A 14,259-nucleotide genomic window follows, 5' to 3' on the forward strand; every position below is an offset into this window, starting at 1 on the left:
CTTTGCCCATTTTAATTTATCCGGTAGTGACGAGAGGTGACGACGAGATGGCGACGGCCGGCCCCGCCCACTTTAGTCTTCAAAAACGCTCTTCAGAAAGGGTGACGTCACGGACACTACGTCCATATTTTTTTAGTCTATGATCCAGACATCACCAGTCACGTTTAATGAGCGCATTGTTTGGCTCAATACAGTTGGTATTAAGAACTTATTGTGTGTGCAGAGTTATTATTGTTAGCGCTATATTATATAATTATTATATTATATAATTATATTGAATGTGGTTTCCCACTGTAATGGACCACTGTTTCCCCTTTCTACCAGCAGGTGGCAGTATTTAAATGACTGACTGTATGGTGTCTTTGGTAACTTTTTTTAAATCAAGATTACTGATACAGATATATTTATTGTTGTTTATTTTATTTGGTTTTTGATTTTATTTGCCTAGTTATCATCATCTTTCATCCAGCCCAGAGTTAAACCTGCTTCTGTTTTAACCTGATTCTAACTCTGATTCTAACACTGCTATCAGCTTCTTAGCAGTTCAGAAAACAAACTCACATCAGAAATGTCCTAATGTAGGCCATCTGGACAAAAGGATGATTTACCAGTGTGCTGTGTGAGTCTTTCTTCTCTATACATATTCCAGTGTGTATAATATACAAAACTCTGATTGTCATGCAAGTGAAGAGAATCCATACAAGTCTTAAAACTTTATATAGCACATTCATGCTTTCAAAGGCATTGGATGTACAATCAATGGCTGCAGAATATTTGTTAAGCCCTAAGGTAAGAAGATTTTACAAGGTCCTCAAAAGAAATGACAAAACATAATTACATTACAAAAAACAAGCCGTCAACGCTGATTACATCAGCAATAACTGCAACAAAATGTTTCCAGTAACTTTTGAACAGTCATGTCCATGTCCAACCCTACAGTTGAGTGAGGCATGCGTTAATGATTGTGGTATCCTTACAGGAGTGTTAACCTTCTCTCTGTCTCTGTAGCGGCCATGAACTTCTCCACCTCCAACAGTGAGGGCAGCTGCGGTCCGCCTTCATACACCGATGACGAGTCTCCGTTCATCAGCCACTTCCACAAACCCAGAGTTCAGTTTCTAGAGATGGACACGGAGGCCAGCAGCTCGGACAGGTACAGGAGGTGTCCTTCCTGCTTCATTGCATCATGTTTGGCGCTTTGTTTAGCTTTATATCACGTCATGCTCCTTCTCAAAGGGACTTAACTGGCATTCTTGATCTCCAGCTCTCCAGCTTGATCTCCAGCTCTCTGGTACTAGATAAAGTGAAGACGCCACAATTCTTTAAGAGATTCCGGAAAGAATTTGCACATTGGACGGATGTAAACGACAAGCTGGAGAAAGAACTGTCTGACCAGATCAAGATCAACTCAGAAAAAGGTTTAATTTGTGCTACCTCGAGAGAATGAACTCTGGTGTGAATTTGTCTGAGTTTCTCTCTCTTTTGCACACAGAGGGTTTGATGGTCCAGCCGTCAGAGGAAAATACCATGTTCCGCTACTATTGCGAAGCAATCCTGATCCTCGGTCACTTCCAGAGACCAGGAGCGGTGGAGGGAGTAACAGTAAGTGTTAAGACCCCAACATCACGAGCCAGCAGATACGTCGGACCGTGCAGACAGATGTGGCTGCCAACTTTACAGAGCAGCAGAACACGTCTGTGGCCCACTACATGGCCAATTCCAATGCAGTGGCAAACCAGCACTATAGGATGAAGACCCTAGATGCTATTGTGGCCACTTCAAACCTGCTCAGCTCCCTGACATGGTATGTAATTATCTGTACTATAATTATGTTATAAATCTGTTATAATTATAATGTCTCTCAACGCTCATCCATCAGTTCGTTAGTGTGTAACCTCCAGACCTTTTCAATATTGCAGCTCCTCTTCTGACGACTCTGGCGACGAGGGCACCCAGGCAGTGAAGAGAAGGCGGGTGGAAGAAGAGGTCCCAGCCCCGGACTTAAATGCTTTCCTGCAGGCCTTCCCTGTGGGAATCACTGGCCAACCACCCAACAAGACCCAGAGAGAAAAAGCTGGGTTCCCCGCCGACAGAGTCTTTTATGATAAGTGGAGGGCTCTGCAGTACAGCCTTCGGGAGCAACATCTTTTGTGTACGTGTACTTCCTTATGATCCAATGATTAGATTTGCTCCAACAGAAACATTTTGAACTAGTGTGTGAACCTGAATTTTAATTCAAATGTGCTCTCTTTGACAGCAAAATTCTCAAGACGTACCCCAACTGCAGCGATGGTGGCCAAAGTCATAGATGCAGAGGGCTGGACGGCCAATCATCCTCGTCCAGAGGACATCATGGCGAAGTGGAGGCCGCTCAGCAGAGCACAGGCGGAGAGTGACCCGGGCATCATCAAGAGGGTGACCAGGCAGAAATGGTCGGGTCTGGCTGTGAAGGCCTTTGGGGAGCAGAAAGGTATGTACAACTGTCTTATGAGCACAGTAAAATCCATAAATAAAATGAATATAATAACATCATGAACAGCACATTAATGACTCCCTCTTTTTGACCACAGGCGTTGTTGCAACCAAGGCCTTCGGGAAGGGCTCCATCCTGTGTGATTTCCACGGAAAGGTGATCACAGGTGCTGAGGGCAGGGAGATGGCAGAGACGCAGGACCAGCTGGGAAACCTGTTTTTCTTCAAACATGGCCCTGACGAAATCTACATCGATGCGGAGACTTTCCCCTGTGAGTGCCACCCGTCTCTGGAAACCATCGGGAGATGAATTACACACTCAAAGAAGAAGTGCAACGTGCAGCCATGCCACTGCATAGTGAAGCTTCAGGGGGGAGACAGGCATGTCCTGCTCTTTCAGGCCACCACGGACATTAAGAAAGATGATAAGATCTGCTTCGACCACGGCATCAAGAAGAGGACTTTTCATGGGGAGATAGAGGAGCTGGAGTGGCTGAACATTTGATTCTTTACAATTTGTGTCACGTTTTATGACACAAGACTATGAACTATCAATGATTTGTTTGTCAACTGTGAGCTCGCGAATGAACTATAGATGTTTGGACAAAATTGGGAGCTTGCGTATGGACTTGATGTTCATGTAAAAGGAGCCTCAGTAGCGTCTAAACATTGTAGTTTCATGTAAATGGAGCCTCAGTGTGACCAATGAAATAATTGACCTTGATCTACGTCCTGGAGCTGGAGTGGTTGGATCTCTGACTCTATTTTTTCAGACTGTGATTTTGCCGAACGTCTGCTTGCCTCTCACAGACCATGTGTGACAAATTTAAATGGAGCCTCGTTGTGAACTGACAACCCAGACAGACTGTATTGTAAGTAGAGTAAAGTACTTATTGTAAGTGTATTGTAAATACTTTGTATTGTACATTAATTTATGCTCACTAAAGTTATAAATCAGTCTATAAATGAAAGTACTTTCCTTACAGCTCTGAAAACAGCCATAGTAAAGCCTATACACAAGTCAGGAGATAAGCTCCAGGAGCCTCGTTTATAAACGTTGCGTACACACAAAAGAAGGCGTACGCCGCTCTCTACGCAATAGTTGGTGTTTATAAAAAACAAACTTGACGGTAAAATGTGCGGTCCTTCACGCCAGCTCTGACCCAGGCGTACGCACAAAAACGGGTGAAATGAGAAATGGCGACACCGTCGGCAGGTGGAAAAACACGTGAAAGTGTGTGAAACTGTAGACGGTTGTGTAAAATAAATGGCAATACTGCCTCTCATAAATAACATGAAGACTTCACAAAGCAAGTCTTACAATTAACAGCCAACACGAACACCCGTTTGATCGATCTGCAACAGAAATGCAAATTAACACATATTTCCAAAAAAGAAAGAAACATGTTCTTCAATAATATTGGCTTATACAATTCATCCTCATAAATAAGATAGTAAACGAAATAATGTACAAAACAGATATTCTCGCCATTACTAATGCCAAAAAGGCACTTGAGTGGCAAAAGGTAACAGACGCCGTAAATGCTGTAGCCTCACAACCTCGGACTGTGGCCGAAATAAAAAAGAAATGGTCGGATTTCAAAGTCGATAATGTCGACATGATTGGGCTATTAGCCTGGCTTCCTCCAGAACTAACTGTTCCATTAGTACTCTGTATTTATAATGTTCAGTAAGCTCAGTGTGAGGATTGAGGAGATTGTCCAAAGCCATCTTCAGATCCGTAAACTCTCTCTCACTATCATTCACAAGCTTCGGTAATTTGGGGATTGGAACTGGCTGGAGTGGAAGTGCTGGAGGCATTGGCTGATAAACAGGAGTTGGAGGTGGTGACGGGTACATCACTGGAGTGTCATACCAGCTCTGTCTTGGAATATGTGTAGAAGGCTGAGTGACATAATACCCTGGGACCGATGATGGAGGACGATTAGGGTCTGGCATGGTGAATGGCTGCCGTTGTGGTTGGCATGGCGCAGCAGTCTGTAACTGATAGACAGGTGGCACACCAGTTGTGTTGGCAGCTGTAACTAGAGGCAACTTCACTGAGGTAACAGTACGTGGCAATGATGAGGTAAGCTGATATGAAGAACGGAAATCTGGCGTACTGAATAATGTCTGCTGGTGCAAAGTTACACATGGTGCAGGTAAATGCGAGGCACTCAAGTATGACGGAGTCGTACCATATGTGGTATTTGTCATTATTTGTGTAATGTGCCATGGGGCTGACTGTTGAGAAATGTCTCTGTTGACAATAGCAGCTGGGAATGTCTGGTTTGTATACTGAATTGGGATAGATGGCGCTGCAGTAGCTTTCAGTCTGACCACAGGCGGTGACATAGCTCTAGCCTGTTCTTCATCTCGAAGTGAAGGCGAAATAGAACCACTGCTGAGTAATTCACTTGCGGATTGACTGTAATATTCTCTTTGGCCTACCGGTGAACTAGAATGCATAAAGGATCTCTCAGCATCTAACTGTCTAGCAAGAACGGATCCATTATCAACACTGCCCAGGTGACATGTGGCTGGAACTGCTCCATTCTGCACCAGAGATAACTCACCCATAGGAAGCTGATCCACAGTCGAGATAGGCTCGGCCCGTCCACTGAGGTTTAGCTGTGCTGTTTGGTGATCCATCCTTGGCTGGTGGTATGAAGTGTCATGCAGCGCATGGTCTGGTATGAGGGATTTAGGTAATGCAATGTCATAAGCTTGCAGACGTAATGGAAGTTGACGCGCTCTGGCCTGTGGACGTACAGGATATGTGGTATCAGGAGAGTTATGTTGACTCTGTTGCTCCATGTCACCGTAATGAGTGTAGCAATCCGGCTCGAAGGACCAAATATTAAGGAATGTAATGTTTGAATAGGTAGGTGAATGCTCATCCACTACGGGGCTCCGACAAGAAGCGTGACAGGAGACAGGGAACCGTTAAACTCTTTATAGGTTTGAATATTCACACACAATGACATCATCCAGCTGTACTGAGTTCCAATTGGTACAAGGTATTGAATGTGGTTTTTCTAGAATAAACAGAATACAAAGATACATCAGTGTGTGTCTAATAACTTTAAGTTACACAAACATAAACAGTCACTCACTACTGACACGTTATTTATATATATATAACAACGTCACATCGGATTACAGCTGCAACCATATACACGTGAATCACTGCATATAACTAAACTAAAGTTCGGTTGCACTAGCTAAATACTTGAATACAACAATTTAACAAACATTCATCAGTTGTAACTGCGTATGAATAAATAAACTTACATTCAATCACGCACATTAACACCTGAGGAAAATGACGGAGCAAACGGCTGCTGAAAGTGAAAGTAAACACAAAGGAATAACGGAAACTAACGTTACCCAGCAGCGCGCACAGCAAAACATGTCATAATAAAAGTCCTTCTCGAATACTCTTAGAGGGAATTTAGAACACGTAGCCTACTGTTCGCGCTCACCTTATCACCTTATTCACATCTCACCAGCGCACTTAGATCTGCGTTCTTAGATCGACTGGTAGAGACTATTTTTCAAAGATGGCTTCTTCCTGAATTCGCGAAATTTACTGTGTGTATAAAATATCTTCTTATTAAACTGTTTGGACACTGACAAAGTTCTCAATGCTTCGGTTTGAATGTAGGGACCCTTATTATGCTGTCGTGTTACTGTGGGGCTATTTTGAGCCTTTTTAGGGGTAATAACAAGCGATTTTTATTTGTCATTACTCTATGCCCTATATACTAGCATTATACTAGCGTTATAGGCTAAACTGTTTTTAGAGATAAAAGTCTTTACATTCAGCAATCATGAAAACAAATCTCAGATAACGGTCAACTACGTAACAATGTGTAATTAGACTAAAGGTTCATTTTGCGCCGGAGTTGTCCTTTAAATATCCCAAAACATCTAGTACTTACGAAAATCTTAATTACATTTGTAAAAATAACATAAATAATAGGGTAATGCAGCCAAAGCCAAATTAAAAGCAACTGAAATAACTGTATTAATAGAGGGAATGCGCATGACGTCACCGTCGGCCGGCGTGCCTGCAGTTCCTCACAGTGAGTGGCAAAAAGACTGAGCGGCTGTATATGTGTTCAGCGTGAATACCGCGAAAAACAAACACAACACACACAAATAAAGTGGGAAAGAGCTTTGCGATTGACTGTAGGCCTACAACTAGATTTGACAAAACATCGGAGGTATATTTTTACAGACTGCTATAGAAAGAGGAGCAAATGGATTGCTGCAATTCACAGAAACAACTGGACTCCAGTCAGCCAAAGGTGGATTTGCAGTTATCATTTTGTGTCAATATGCTGAATTTAGCTGTAAAACCATACCCGTATATTTTGTATTGTTATATACATTAACAGCTCATCAATTAAATATTTATCATTGCATATTCTGCATTATTGGATGTTTTTTTAATAAACACTGACCAAAAAACGTATAAAGTTTTAGAGCTGGACGATATGATATATATAGGATATAACACTGATATAAGTGATCACCCGGATTTAGACCTACCTATATTATATTTAAAGCGTTCACAGGCACATTTGCTTTATGTTTAGGTCTTGCTTTTATTTCCCCGGTGTCGAAATCAGGCTATAAATGTCAGGCAACACGATTCCTGGCTGCATGTCAATATCCATGGATCACTGGATCTTTAGTAAGTTGTAAGGAACACTATATTGAGTCCAACATTTAGTTTAAATTGATCAAATTGTTCGATTTAGTCGCATTTCCGCAGTTTTCCCCTATTGAATCCAGTCACGCAGCAGATCTTTTGCCACTCGGTCAGGCTGAGGGGGGTTGTCACGCGGGAAAGTCACGTGTCAATGCATTCCCTCTATTAGTTGCTGGGTCTCAAGTTCAGGCTATTGCCGTCTGATTCTGTTAGTTCACCTCACCTCCTGATCCGAGATCAGGTTTGTTCTCCTCCTCTCGTGTCGTTAGTTGTTGACTCGTCAGTGTCTGACTCTGATCTGTGCTGTCTGCTGGGCCGTGTGTGTGATATAGCAGGACTGGAAAGATTAAAGATTAGTTCATCTCTCGAGTCTCGAGTTCGGGTTCGGTCGGGTCCGAGTCTTTCGTTCTCCCTGTCAGTTCCATTAAAGGTGCCATCTGTAAAAATTGAGGTTAAAATTTCCCAAAAATGAGCTACACGCATCAAAAGAATGAGAAGAAATAAGGTTGATGATGTCATTAAAAAAATGACAAGTTATAGTGCTGCCGAGATATTAACCTGAATTAGCATGCTAAATTACTAGCCCCGGCCCGGCAGGTGTCGTAATACCAGTTTCGGCCATGGGAGGCGGTATGCGGGCGGGCAACATTACCACCAGCCAAACTGCAATAGACGAGTGAGTCAGCGGCTTGTGTGTACTTGAACCTGATGTCAGTCGTGTGGAAATACAGCCCACTACTACATTTCAGTTCAGGGAAGAGTTAAATAAATGATTGGTGGATATTATGCATGAGGAAGACATTTCGGTAAGTTGTAACATACTGTATCTTTCAACAGTGTTTGTGTTCTTTTACCATTAGCTAGTAGAGATGATCGGTTCACGTGCGTTAGGGATCTGTTGTGTAAAGCGCCAATACTGTATTTATTGTTTGAATTGTGTAATAAAATGAACAGAATCTGAGAGCTGACATCGGTCTCCGTGTCCTTTTCTGTGCATGACAATATTGATGTGTGGCGTGAGAGTGTGTGAAAAGTGTTGTGAGAGTTGGCCGCTCTGAAAGACGCTAGCTTGGTCCACATCAGGGAATGCTGTCTGTCAAATTAATTAAAACTCATGATAAAAACGTAATATGAACAAAACGAATATCATAAAACTAGAAATAATAGCCTGGGCTTTAATTTTCCCATATCGTCGAAATGCACCGGCTTGTCTATGAGACGGCCTTTATAATTTAGTAAAAATCTCCAAATGCTCCTCGTGAAACTGCGGCCTTCCAACCTTTTAGTATCGTGTCAATTGATTTGATGAATATGCACGAGGGAGACAGAGCAACTCAGCGCTCGCCCGTGTTGTTTGAAGACATGAGAGTGTGCGCGGCCGTGGAGGTATTTCTGGAGGTATACTGCCCCCATCTGGTATGGAATATGGTGTATGATTTGATTTTTTTATCCCAGAGGGCACCTTTAAGTCTATGCTGTCAGTACCGGAAAGGGGAATGATTAGTTCATTTGAGTCTTCAGGTTTGAGTCCGTCGTTCTTTTCTCACGTGGCCACTGGTCTCGCATCAAATACAACATTATATTCGTATTATTGACTGCGTCTGAATGTATATTGTGTTATATAGGCATTCAAATACAAAATATGTTCAATAAACATTATAAACAAAGGTTCCATTATTATTATTATTCCTTATTCCTTATTATTGTCCCTGTCAATCTCTTTTCTATATTATGCATCTGTGGTGTGTTTTATTATATTTTGTACATTAATTAACTACTATTATATTATACATCATCTACGTGCTTGTTTGTAAAAGGTTTGTGAATTAGTTTGTAAAAAGTTTGTGAATTTGGCTATTCAATACGGTGACAACTCACGTGACTAAAGAACGAAGGACTCAAACCCGAAGACTCAAATGAACTAATCATTTCTCTTTCCGGTACTGACAGCATAGTCTCTATGGGACTGACAGGAAGAACGAAAGACTCGGACCCGACCGAACCTGAACTCGAGAGATGAACTAATCATTTCTGTTTCCAGTACAGATTCAGAATCCATATGTTGCGCATGCGCGGGTAACACAACATGAACGAATCACTCCCTGAGGCAACTCGGTAGTCCCGAGTCATTTTAAAGATTCGTTCAAAATGAACGAATCGTTCATGAACGACACATCACTAGTGTGCTTGTGCTACTGTTGTCTAGCTTGTAAATACGGATATAATGTTTAAAATTATAAAATATTAATCTATAGGTGTGTTTATAATTTATGTAAAAATATATGCAATATATTACACATGCAGTACTGATCACATATGAATCTATATATTATGAAGTGTATTTTTGAATATAAAATGACATACATTAGTAAATATATTGTCACATATTTTTCAATATATGAAAAGAGCAAATTCATTATCTTTATTGTGGTCCCGAGAGTCTTAACATTCAATATATTGTAATACTGTATATTAAGACTATATTTTCAAACATACTGTTATTTCACTTAATATAATGATCATTCAGATATTGGGAAAATAAAATATATTTTCTTTCCGTAAGGGCAGTCCTCTGCCATAAACCAGTGTGCAATGATGGTTATAAATGTGCTGCAGGAGTGAATGTGATTTTAAGCTGATAATAGGTGCGTGACTCTCAATTCCTGGCCTATTATCTCATATAGATTGAAATTGCTCACTGAGGTTGAAAATGACCCATTAATTAGCACATAAGATGAGGGGATCTCTGTATAATCCGTAATTCGTTTGTAATTATGAAATGAAAATACTGTTTTTCTGTTTTTTGTTTCAAATAGAAAAACCAAATAACCGTTTTTGGTGTCAGAATCAAAAAACGCAAAAACAATTAAAAACTGCCCTTTTGGTCAGGGGATCTCTGGATTATCCGTAATCCGTTTGTAATTATAAAACGAAAATACCGTTTTTCTGTTTTTTGTTTCAAATAGAAAAACCAAATAAACGTTTTTGGTGTCAGAATCAAAAAACGAAAAACAAAAACTGCCCGATTTTCGTTTTTTGGCGATCATTTTATCGTTATTCATTTTTGAACAAAGAATGAATTGAGTCTTGAACTTCTGTCAATTCGTTTTTCGTTTATAAACCAAAAACGGAAGTCACGTGGTCCATTCCTTATTTGGAAGCGAATGTAACCGGAAACACTTTCAAAATAAAAGTTACTACAGTTAGCGAGGTGATGGTAGACTAAAACTGAACTAATATAACTTTTTTTAGTACAACTAAAGTAGCACTGGGTGTGAGTAAGACTTTAGTTAACTGAAATAAAAATTCAAACAAATAAAATAATAACTCTGGCTGTTAGGGAGAATTAAACATTTGTAAAACCATTGGTGAATAGCTTTTGCCAAGCGTTTGCCAAGAGGTTCTGGGTTCTAATCCGTTCTAATGACATTTTTTTTTCATCAAAACTGATTATGTTTATCAGTGGTTGTATATCAGGCAGAGACAAAACATCTTCAGAACATTTTGTGTTTTAATTTCACCGTAATGAATAGAGTCTCTCCACAACGGATTGCACGTCCGAGTGAAGACTGTGCGCACCACATTTGGAAATCCACTGTCTCCTCAAAAGAGTCCGTTTGCAAGCAGCAGAAGTCCACCTTATGTGACACACCAGCCCGTTCTCATCCTTTAACGTCATATAGAGCGCTATATGACAAAACGGCGCTATACTACGCACATGGCACCCGTTATCGTTACTATAACACGCGAACCCAAGACGTTATAAATCCTTTAGCGTGAATATGACACGTACACCCTACCCCACACCTAAACGTAGCCCTCACAGCACGTGTTATATTAACGATAACGGGTGCCTTTAGCGTCCCACTGAGCAAAATGATGTCCAAAAGACGTCTTTTCAACGTCTTTGTCACAAAAGTCGGACGTTGAAAAGACGTCCACTGAGGGGCCGGAATGAAAGTTTTTATGACGTCTTTTTTTGACGTGTTCTGGACGTCTGAAAAAGATGTTAATGGATCCTTCGTACAAGGTTAAAAACTAGTTCAAATGTGGCCATTTTCAACATTATTTATGGTCTCATTTAGACAATTTATACCGTTTCTTGACCAAATAAACACTCTCAGGATGCATTAAATTAAAACTCAAGTTTATTTCAATGTAATTTCCTTACATTGTTTAGCTGGTGATATTTATTTTATTTTGAGTCACCATTGTGGTGATCAGTGTTTGCTTTAGTTGGGCTCTTGGTCCCAATAATTAGTATTCTATCTTTTCTTTGGCTGTTGTAACTGTGTGTGTTTGAATAACACCATTGTTGTGACAGAGAAAGCCAAGAAAATTGACTCTCATCAGCTCCTTGTTGTTGTTGTTGATGATGATGGGAATGATGATGATGACATCAACATAAAGTGGGCATTTAACGTTGTGTTTAGACTTTTGCGTTTGTATCTGGAGTTTATAACCACCAATGTTGTGAAACTGCATTAGTAGCATGGAAGTTGGACAAAAAGCAAATTTACACAATGTTTTGAGAAAATCTACCATAGAGTCACACACAGACATGAAGATTTTGCATATGATTCACAAAAATGGTGACAATAAATAAAAAAATGCTTCATGCTGCAATGCATGATGGGTAGCTTTCATAGTACAAAACATCCTCGATTCCCAGGCTTTTTTGTTTTAGTTGTCACCGTCGTTGAGAATCATATGCAAAATCTTGATATTTTGTGTGTGACTATGTGATTCACTTTCTTAAAACATATTATACACAGGGGTCATTATAAAGTTACTGGTCCAAATAATGCAGTTCTAAAAGGTGAATAATTATTTCAGATATAAAAACAGAAGTTTAGATGTTGTTTAATGCTTGCATTGTGTTGATTTTGTCATCATCAACAAGCAGCTGAAGACAGATGATCTTTTATTTTCTTGGCTTTCTCTGCACAATCAATGGTGTTATGCAAATAGTTACATCAGTCAAAGAAACGCTAAAGTAAGAAGAATTGGGACCAAGAGCCCAACTAAAGCAAACACTCATCACCACAATGGTGACTTAAAATGAAACAAATATCACCATCTAAACCACATCTAAACAATGTAAATAAACTTGAGTTTTAATTTAATGCATCCCGAGAGTGTTTATGTGTTCCAGAAACAGTATAAATTGTCTAAATGAGGCCATAAGTTATGTTGAAAACATGTCCACAATGGCCACATTTGAACTAGTTTTTAATCTTGTCCGAAGGACCTATTAACGTCTATACCGGACGTCCAGAACACGTCACAAAAAGACGTCATAAAAACTTTCATTCCGGCCCCTCAGTGGACGTCTTTTCAACGTCCGACTTTTGTGACAAAGACGTTTAAAAGACGTCTTTTGGACATCACTTTGCTCAGTGGGGTAGTATAGCGCCGTTTTGTCATATAGCGCTCTATATGACGTTAAAGGATGAGAATGCGTTGGACACACGCACAGTAAACATGTATTGTTCACTCAACTGACACACAATAGCAGCGAATTATTAAAAAAACACACTTCTGCTTATTTACCCACGTTCTGTTTTCTAAGCCCCCTAAAAGTCTTTTGTTGGACTGATTAAACAAGCTCTCCATAAAAGAAACAATGCAAACCCTACAATTTAATATAATATCACGTATTATAAAGATCCCTCATATTTAATGATGTTGTATGATTTGTAAATTGCAATAAACGGATTACAGTTTCAATGAAACATTATAAGTTGATAGTAAAAGTTCTGACCAGCAGGAGTCGCCAGAGTGACGCTGAGAATCAGTGAATCAATGAATCACTTCATGGAGCAAATGAGTCAATACATCAGAAAAAAAGATAAATCTTATTGCCAGAGCACAGAGTCATGTGAGATAATATTTAATAATATATAAAGTGGTGTAATCTTCCATTTTACTCATATCCTCTGTAATTCTGGTTATTGGATCAGAGGTTTCACATCTCACGCAAACCACGTGACAGTACCCGTCATCTCTTCACTAAACCAGCCAGAGGTAACAGTGAGTAGTGTTTTTACTGGTTATTAAATCAGATAAACTGTTATAATCACTGTTTTATTTCAGTGTCGCCCAGTCAATCATCACTTCATAATAACCAGAACTACCAATTAATGAAAGTACATTGATTTGATCCTATTGAAGCTACAGGCTTTCTCTGCGCTGGTGACAAACTGAAGTCTGCTTTTCTTTAACATTTGATGCTTATTGTTTGTTCAAATGTTAAAGGTGCCCCAGAATGTTTTTTAAAATAATTTTATAATATTTCCTGCAATGTTAGTATGTTTTTTAGATCAAAAATAGTCATAATTTAGAAATAAAAGGCATTTTTCCTAGCCTGATTTTAGCCTCTGCTTTGAACACTCTGTTTGAAGGGGCGTGTCTGCTGTGTGTAATCCGGCCTCTGCTGTGATTGGCAGAGTATAAAGTATAACTTTAAGTGTATTTAGTGTACTTTTTGATGCTAAATTGAGACAATTTCAAGTATACTTAGTACACTTTAAGTACATGCATATTTTCATGCTTGAGTAGTGATATTAAAGTGTACTTTTTGTATTACAAGTACATTACAAATTAATTAAGAGTGTCTTCCAAACAAACTAGAAATATACCATAAATATATATATATTTTTTAGTAAAAATATACTTTCTTCCCCAAAGCTATAGTACTTTTTGTATTACAAGTACATTACAAATTAATTAAGAGTATCTTACAAACAAACTAGAAATACCATAAATATATTGTTTTTGAGTAAAAATATACTTTCTTCCCCAAAGCTGAATGCACTTGTCAGGGTCATTACAATAAATAACAATACCACACAGATGCACATAATGAACTCAAACTGTGTTTATTAAAGCCTCACATGGTTAGCATTGAAAAACAGAATAAAATGCACCATGTTAAAAAAAAGAAAGCAGAAAAAAAATAATAAAAAATTAAACATTGTGAAACAGCAAGCAAACTTCAATTTTTCTTGCTAAATTGCTCATTGTTGCACTTGCGCCTTATGGTCGCTCGCACTTCAGACGGAGTT

Source organism: Pimephales promelas, chromosome 2 (genome assembly GCF_988280905.1).
Source record: "Pimephales promelas chromosome 2, fPimPro1.hap1.1, whole genome shotgun sequence".
Classification (NCBI taxonomy): domain Eukaryota; kingdom Metazoa; phylum Chordata; class Actinopteri; order Cypriniformes; family Leuciscidae; genus Pimephales; species Pimephales promelas.